The sequence below is a fragment of the Pristiophorus japonicus genome, unplaced genomic scaffold (genome assembly GCF_044704955.1).
Source record: "Pristiophorus japonicus isolate sPriJap1 unplaced genomic scaffold, sPriJap1.hap1 HAP1_SCAFFOLD_35, whole genome shotgun sequence".
In the NCBI taxonomy this organism is placed as follows: domain Eukaryota; kingdom Metazoa; phylum Chordata; class Chondrichthyes; family Pristiophoridae; genus Pristiophorus; species Pristiophorus japonicus.
This window is the reverse complement of record NW_027253324.1, coordinates 6,397,092-6,408,441: the sequence shown is the minus strand read 5'-3', so window position 1 is coordinate 6,408,441 and position 11,350 is coordinate 6,397,092.

The window sequence follows — 11,350 nt, the reverse complement described above, 5'->3', positions numbered from 1 at the left end:
CCACACATCATTCCACTCATCTGTCCATACCGCATTCCACACCTCATTGCACACATCATTCCACACATCATTCCACACATGATTCCATACATCATTCCAAACATCATTCCACACCTCATTCCACATAACATTCCACACATCATTCCACACATTATTCCACACCACATTCCACACGTAATTCCACACACCATTACATACATCATTCCAGACAACATTCCACACATCATTCCACACATCATTCCACACCTCATTCCACACATCATTCCGCATCTCATTCCACAACTCATTCCACACATTATTCAACACATCATTCCACACATCATTCTACACTTAATCCCACCCATCATTCCACACATCATTCCACACATCATTCCACACATGATTCCACACATCATTCCAAACATCATTCAACACCTCATTCCACATAACATTCCACACACCATTACATGCATCATTCCATACATCATTCCATAACATTCCACACATCATTCCACACATCATTCCACACATCAGTCCATATCTCATTCTACAACTCATTCCACATATCATTCCACACAACATTCCACACATCATTCCACACATCATTCCACACTTCATTCCACACATCATTCCAAACATCATTACATACATCATTCCACACATCAATTCAAACATCATTCCACACATAAATCCAAACATCATTCCACAAGTCATTCCACGCATCACTCCGCACCTCATTCCACAACTCATTCCACACATTATTCAACGCATCATTCCACACATCATTGGATACTTAATTCCACACATCATTCCACACATCATTCCAAACATCATTCCACAACATTCCACACCTCATTCCACACATCATTCCACACATTATTCAACACATCATTCCAAATATAATTCCAGATATCATTTGATACATCATTCCACAACTCATTCCACACATCATTCCACACGTCATTCTACACATCATTCCACACATGAGTCAACACATCATTCCACACATCATTCCACACATCATTCCACACATCATTCCACATCATATTCCACACCTCATTCCACACATCATTCCAAACATCATTCCACACATCATTCCACACATCATTCCATACCTCATTCCACACATAATCCCACACCTCATTCCACAACTCATTCCACATATCATTCCACATACCATTCCACACATCATTCAACACATCATTCCACACATCATTCTACACTTCATTCCGCACATCATTCCACACATCATTCCACACATCATTCCACTCATCAGTCCATACCGCATTCCACACCACATTGCACACCTCATTCCACAACTCATTCCACATATCATTCCACATACCATTCCACACATCATTCAACACATCATTCCACACATCATTCTACACCTCATTCCACACAACATTCCACACATCATTGCAAACATCATTCTACACCTCATTCCACATAACATTCCACACATCATTCCACGCATCATTCCACACATCATTCCACAACATTCCACACATCATTCCACATATCATTCCACTAATCAGTCCATACCTCATTCAACACATCATTCCAAACATCATTACATACAGCATTCCACACATCATTCCACACATCATTTCACACAACATTCCACACATCATTCCACACATCAGCGCATACCACATTCCACACCTCATTCCACTCATCAGTCCATACCTCATTCCACACCTCATTCCACATATCATTCCACACATCATTCCACACATCATTCCACACATCATTCCAGACATCAGTCCACACCTCATTCCACACATCATTCCACTCATTAGTCCATACCTCATTCCACACCTCATTCCACATTTCAATCCACACATCATTCCACACATCATTCCACACATCATTCCACACATAATTCCACACTTCGTTCCACACATCATTCCAAACATCATTACATACATCATTCCACACATCATTCCACACATCATTCCACGCATCATTCCACACATCATTCCACATCATTCCACACACCATTCCACACATCATTCCACACATCATTCCACAACTCATTCCACACATCATTCCACACATAATTCAAAAAATCATTCCACACATCATTCCACACATCATTCCACACATCATTCCAAACATCATTCCACACCTCATTAAACACATCATTCCACACATCATTCCACGCAACATTCCACACATCATTCCGCACCATATTTCAGACCTCATTCCACACATCTTTCCAAACATCATGCATACATCATTCCACATATCATTCCAAATGTTATTCCACAACTCATTCCACATATCATTCCACACATCATTCAACACATCATTCCACACATCATTCTACACTTCATTCCGCACATCATTCCACACATCATTCCACTCATCAGTGCATACCGCATTCCACACCTCATTGCACACATCATTCCACACATCATTCCACACATGATTCAAAACATCATTCCAAACATCATTCCACACCTCATTCAACATAACATTCCACACATCATTCCACGCATCATTCCACACATCATTCCACAGCATTCCACACATCATTCCACACATCATTCCACTCATCAGTCCATACCCTATTCCAAACATCATTCTACACCTCATTCCACATAACATTCCACACATCATTACATGCATCATCCCACACATCATTCCATAACATTCCGCACATCATTCCACACATCATTCCACACATCATTCCACACTTCATTCCACACATCATTCCACACATCATTACAAACATTATTCCACACATCAATCCAAACATCATTCCACACATCATTCCAAACATCATTCCACAAGTCATTCCACGTATCATTCCACGTATCATTCCACAACTCATTCCACAACTCATTCCACACATCATTCCAAACATCATTCCACACCTCATTCCACGTATTATTCCACGCATCAATCCGCACCTCATTCCACAACTCATTCCACACAGTATTCAACGCATCATTCCACACATCATTCGATACTTAATTCCACACATCATTCCACACATCATTCCAAACATCATTCCACAACATTCCACACATCACTCCACACAGCAGTCCACACATCAGAAGATACCGCATTCCACACCTCATTCCACACATCATTCCACACGTTATTCAACACATCATTCCAAATATAATTCCAGATATCATTTGATACATCATTCCACAACTCATTCCACACATCATTACACACGTCATTCTACACATCATTCCACACATGATCCACAACTCATTCCACACATCATTCCACACATCATTCCACACATCATTCCACACCATATTCCACACCTCATTCCACACATCATTCCAAACATCATTCCACACATCATTCCACACATCATTCCATACCTCATTCCACACATAATTCCACACCTCATTCCACAACTCATTCCACATATCATTCCACATACCATTCCACACATCATTCAACACATCATTCCACACATCATTCTACACTTCATTCCGCACATCATTCCACACATCATTCCACACATCATTCCACTCATCAGTGCATACCGCATTCCACACCTCATTGCACACATCATTCCACACATCATTCCACACATGATTCCACACATCATTCCAAACATCATTCTACACCTCATTCCATACAACATTCCACACATCATTCCATTCATCAGTCCATACCTCATTCCACACCTCATTCCACATATCATTCCACACATCATTCCACACATCATTCCACACATCATTCCACACATCATTACACACATTATTTGACACATCATTCCACACATCATTCCACACATCAGTCCATACCACATTCCACACCTCATTCCACTCATCAGTCCATACCTCATTCCACACCTCATTCCACATATCATTCCACACATCATTCCACACGTCATTCCACACATCATTCCAGACATCAGTCCACACCTCATTCCACACATCATTCTTCTCATCAGTCCACACCTCATTCCACACCTCATTCCACATATCATTCCACACATCATTCCACACATCATTCCACGCAGCATTCCACACATCATTCCACAACATTCCACACATCATTCCACACATGATTCCACACATCAGTCCATAACTCATTCCACACCTCATTCCACATATCATTCCACACATCATTCCACACATCATTCCACACATCATTCCACACATCATTCCACAACTCATTCCACACATCATTCCACACATAATTCAAAAATTCATTCCACACATCATTCCACACATCATTCCACACATCATTCCACACATCATTCCACACATCATTCCACACATCATTCCACACATCATTCCACGCAACATTCCACACATCATTCCGCACCATATTTCAGACCTCATTCCACACATCTTTCCAAACATCATGACATACATCATTCCACATATCATTCCAAACGTTATTCCACAACTCATTCCACATATCATTCCACACATCATTCAACACATCATTCCACACATCATTCTAAACTTCATTCCGCACATCATTTCACACATCATTCCACACATCATTCCACTCATCAGTCCATACCGCATTCCACACCTCATTGCACACATCATTCCACACATCATTCCACACATCATTCCACACATCATTCCAAACATCATTCCACACCTCATTCCACATAACATTCCACACATCATTCCACGCATCATTCCGCACATTATTCCACAACATTCCACACATCATTCCACACATCATTCCACTCATCAGTCCATACCTCATTCCAAACATCATTCCACACCTCATTCCACATAACATTCCACACATCATTCCACGCATCATTCCGCACATCATTCCACAACATTCCACACATCATTCCACTCATCATTCCACACATCAGTCCATTTCTCATTCTACAACTCATTCCACATATCATTCCACACAACATTCCACACATCATTCCACACATCATTCCACACATCATTCCACACTTCATTCCACACATCATTCCAAACATCATTACATACATCATTCCACACATCAATCCAAACATCATTCGACACAACATTCCAAACATCATTCCACAAGTCCTTCCACGTATCATTCCACAACTCATTCCACAACTCATTCCACACATCATTCCAAACATCATTCCACACCTCATTCCACGTATCATTCGACGCATCAATCCGCACCTCATTCCACAACTCATTCCACACATTATTCAACGCATCATTCCACACATCATTCGATACGTAATTCCACACATCATTCCACACATCATTCCAAACATCATTCCACAACATTCCACACATCATTCCACACAGCATTCCACACATCAGTCCATACCGCATTCCACACCTCATTCCACACATCATTCCACACATTATTCAACACATCATTCCAAATATAATTCCATATATCATTTGAACCATCATTCCACAACTCATTCCACACATCATTCCACACGTCATTCTACACATCATTCCACACATGAGTCCACAACTCATTCCACACATCATTCCACACATCATTCCACACATCATTCCACACATCATTCCACACCATATTCCACACATAATTCCACACCTCATTCCACAACTCATTCCACATATCATTCCAAATTTCATGCCACACATCATTCAACACATCATTCCACACATCATTCTACTCTTCATTCCGCACATCATTCCACACATCATTCCACACATCATTCCACTCATCAGTCCATACCGCATTCCACACCTCATTGCACACATCATTCCACACATCATTCCACATATGATTCCACACATCATTCCAAACATCATTCTACACCTCATTCCACATAACATTCCACACATCATTCCACGCATCATTCCACACATCATTCCACAACATTCCACACATCATTCCACACATCATTCCACTCATCAGTCCATACCTCATTCCACACCTCATTCCACACATCATTACACACATCATTCCACACATCATTCCACACATCATTCCACACTTCATTCCACACATCATTCCAAACATCATTACATACAACATTCCACACATCATTCCACACATCATTCCACACATCATTCCACAACATTCCACACATCATTCCACACATCATTCCACTCATCAGTCCATACCGCATTCCACACCTCATTGCACACATCATTCCACACATCATTCCACATATGATTCCACACATCATTCCAAACATCATTCTACACCTCATTCCACATAACATTCCACACATCATTCCACGCATCATTCCACACATCATTCCACAACATTCCACACATCATTCCACACATCATTCCACTCATCAGTCCATACCTCATTCCACACCTCATTCCACATATCATTCCACCCATCATTACACACATCATTCCACACATCATTCCACACATCATTCCACACTTCATTCCACACATCATTCCAAACATCATTACATACAACATTCCACACATCATTCCACACATCATTCCACACATCATTCCACAACATTCCACACATCATTCCACACATCATTCCACTCATCAGTCCATACCTCATTCCACACCTCATTCCACATATCATTCCACACATCATTCCACACATCATTCGACACATCATTCCACACATCATTCCACACTTCATTCCACACATCATTCCAAACATCATTACATACAACATTCCACACATCATTCCACACATCAGTCCATACCACATTCCACACCTCATTCCACTCATCAGTCCATACCTCATTCCACACCTCATTCCATACATCATTCCACACATCATTCCACACATCATTCCACACATCATTCCAGACATCAGTCCACACCTCATTCCACACATCATTCCACTCATCATTCCACGCATCAATACACACATCATTCCACAACATTCCACACATCATTCCACACATAATTCCACACATCAGTCCATAACTCATTCCACACCTCATTCCACATATCATTCCACACATCATTCCACACATCATTCCACACATCATTCCACACATCATTCCACAACTCATTCCACACATTATTCCACACATAATTCAAAAAATCATTCCACACATCATTCCACACATCATTCCACACATCATACCACACATCATTCCACACATCATTCCACACATCATTCCACACATCATTCCACGCAACATTCCACACATCATTCCGCACCATATTTCAGACCTCATTCCACACATCTTTCCAAACATCATGAAATACATCATTCCACATATCATTCCAAACGTTATTCCACAACTCATTCCACATATCATTCCACACATCATTCAACACATCATTCCACACATCATTCTACACTTCATTCCGCATATCAGTTCACACATCATTCCACATATCATTCCACTCATCAGTCCATACCGCATTCCACACCTCATTGCACACATCATTCCACACATCATTCCACACATCATTCCACACATCATTCCACAACTCATTCCACACATTATTCCACACATAATTCAAAAAATCATTCCACACATCATTCCAAACATCATTCCACACCTCATTCCACATAACATTCCACACATCATTCCACGCATCATTCCGCACATCATTCCACAACATTCCACACATCATTCCACACATCATTCCACTCATCAGTCCATACCGCATTCCAAACATCATTCCACTACTCATTCCACATAACATTCCACACATCATTCCACGCATCATTCCGCACATCATTCCTCAACATTCCACACATCATTCCACACATCATTCCACACATCAGTCCATTTCTCATTCTACAACTCATTCCACATATCATTCCACACAACATTCCACACATCATTCCACACAACATTCCACACATCATTCCACACTTCATTCCACACATCATTCCAAACATCATTACATACATCATTCCACACATCAATCCAAACATCATTCCACACATCATTCCAAACATCATTCCATAATTCATTCCACGTATCATTCCACAACTCATTACACAACTCATTCCACACATCATTCCAAACATCCTTCCACACCTCATTCCACGTATCATTCCACGCATCAATCCGCACCTCATTCCACAACTCATTCCACACATCATCCCACACGTCATTCTACACATCATTCCACTCATGAGTCCACAACTCATTCCACACATCATTCCACACATCATTCCACACATCGGTCCACACATCATTCCACACCATATTCCACACATAATTCCACACCTCATTCCACAACTCATTCCACATATCATTCCACATTTCATGCCACACATCATTCAACACATCATTCCACACATCATTCTACACTTCATTCCGCACATCATTCCACACATCATTCCACACATCATTCCACACATCATTCCAAACATCATTCTACACCTCATTCCACATAACATACCACACATCATTTCACACTTCATTCCACACATCATTCCACACATCAGTCCATACCACATTCCACACCTCATTCCACTCATCAGTCCATACCTCATTCCACACCTCATTCCACACATCATTCCACACATCATTCCACACATCATTCCACACATCATTCCAGACATCAGTCCAAACCTCATTCCACACATCATTCCACTCATCAGTCCATACCTCATTCCACACCTCATTCCACATATCATTCCACACATCATTCCACACATCATTCCACACAACATTCCACACATAATTCCACACTTCATTCCACACATCATTCCAAACATCATTACATACATCATTCCACACATCATTCCACACATCATTCCACGCATCATTCCACACATCATTCCACAACATTCCACACATCATTCCACACATAATTCCACTCATCAGTCCATAACTCATTCCACACCTCATTCCAAATATCATTCCACACATCATTCCACAACTCATTCCACACATCATTCCACACATAATTCAAAAAATCATTCCACACATCATTCCACACATCATTCCATACATCACTCCACGCATCATTCCACACATCATTCCACAACATTCCACACATCATTCCACACATCATTCCACTCATCAGTCCATACCTCATTCCACACCTCATTCCACATATCATTCCATACATCATTCCACACATCATTCCACACATCATTCCACACATCATGCCACACTTCATTCCACACTTCATTCCAAACATCATTACATACAACATTCCACACATCATTCCACACATCATTTCACACATCATTCCACACATCATTCCACACATCAGTCCATACCACATTCCGCACCTCATTCCACACATCATTTCACAATTCATTCCACACATCATTCCACACATAATTCAAAAAATCTTTCCACACATCATTCCACACATCATTCCACACATCATTCCACACATCATTCTACACATCATTCCACACATCATTCCACTCATCAGTCCATACCTCATTGCACACCTCATTGCACATATCATTCCACACATCATAGTATTAAAGCCAAGGAAGTGGCATACAATTTGGCCAGAAATAGCAGCGAACCTGTGGACTGGGAGAAATTTAGAACTCAGCAGAGGAGGACAAAGGGTTTGCTTAGGGCAGGGAAAATGGAGTACGAGAAGAAGCTTGCAGGGAACATTAAGGCGGATTGCAAAAGTTTCTATAGGTATGTAAAGAGAAAAAGGTTGGTGAAGACAAACGTAGGTCCCCTGCAGTCAGAATCAGGGGAAGTCATAACGGGGAACAAAGAAATGGCAGACCAATTGAACAAGTACTTTGGTTCGGTATTCACTAAGGAGGATACAAACAACCTTCCGGATATAAAAGGGGTCAGAGGGTCTAGTAAGGAGGGGGAACTGAGGGAAATCTTTATTAGTCGGGAAATTGTGTTGGGGAAATTGATGGGATTGAAGGCCGATAAATCCCCAGGGCCTGATGGACTGCATCCTAGAGTACTTAAGGAGGTGGCCTTGGAAATAGCGGATGCATTGACAGTTATTTTCCAACATTCCATTGACTCTGGATCAGTTCCTATGGAGTGGAGGGTAGCCAATGTAACCCCACTTTTTAAAAGAGGAGGGAGAGAGAAAACAGGGAATTATAGACCGGTCAGCCTGACATCAGTAGTGGGTAAAATGATGGAATCAATTTTAATGATGTCATAGCAGTGCATCTGGAAAATGGTGACATGATAGGTCCAAGTCAGCATGGATTTGTGAAAGGGAAATCATGCTTGACAAATCTTCTGGAATTTTTTGAGGATGTTTCCAGTAAAGTGGACAAAGGAGAACCAGTTGATGTGGTATATTTGGACTTTCAGAAGGCTTTCGACAAGGTCCCACACAAGAGATTAATGTGCAAAGTTCAAGCACATGGGATTTGGGGTAGTGTGCTGACGTGGATTGAGAACTGGTTGTCAGACAGGAAGCAAAGACTAGGAGTAAACGGGTACTTTTCAGAATTGCAGGCAGTGACTAGTGGAGTGCCGCAAGGTTCTGTGCTGGGGCCCCAGCTGTTTACATTGTACATTAATGATTTAGACGAGGGGATTAAATGCAGTATCTCCAAATTTGCGGATGATACTAAGTTGGGTGGCAGTGTGAGCTGCGAGGAGGATGCTATTAGGCTGCAGAGTGACTTGGATAGGTTAGGTGAGTGGGCAAATGCATGGCAGATGAAGTATAATGTGGATAAATGTGAGGTTATCCACTTTGGTGGTAAAAACAGAGAGACAGACTATTATCTGAATGGTGACAGATTAGGAAAAGGGAAGGTGCAACGAGACCTGGGTGTCATGATACCTCAGTCATTGAAGGTTAGCATGTAGGTACAGCAGGCGGTTAAGAAAGCAAATGGCATGTTGGCCTTCATAGCGAGGGGATTTGAATACAGGGGCAGGGAGGTGTTGCTACAGTTGTACAGGGCCTTGGTGAGGCCACACCTGGAGTATTGTGTACAGTTTTGGTCTCCTAACCTGAGGAAGGACATTCTTGCTATTGAGGGAGTGCAGCGAAGGTTCACCAGACTGATTCCCGGGATGGCGGGACTGACCTATCAAGAAAGACTGGATCAACTGGGCTTGTATTCACTGGAGTTCAGAAGAATGAGAGTGGACCTCATAGAAACGTTTAAAATTCTGACGGGTTTAGACAGGTTAGATGCAGAAAGAATGTTCCCAATGTTGGGGAAGTCCAGAACCAGGGAGCGCAGTCTGAGGATAAGGGGTAAGCCATTTAGGACCGAGATGAGGAGAAACTTCTTCACCCAGAGAGTGGTGAACCTATGGAATTATCTACCACAGAAAGTAGTTGAGGCCAATTCACTAAATATATTCAAAAGGGAGTTAGATGAAGTCCTTACTACTCGGGGGATCAAGGGTTATGGCGAGAAAGCAGGAAGGGGGTACTGAAGATTCATATTCAGCCATGAACTCATTGAATGGCGGTGCAGGCTAGAAGTGCTGAATGGCCTGCTCCTGCACCTATTTTCTATGTTTCTATGTTTCTATTCCACACATCATTCCACGCAACATTCCACACATCATTCC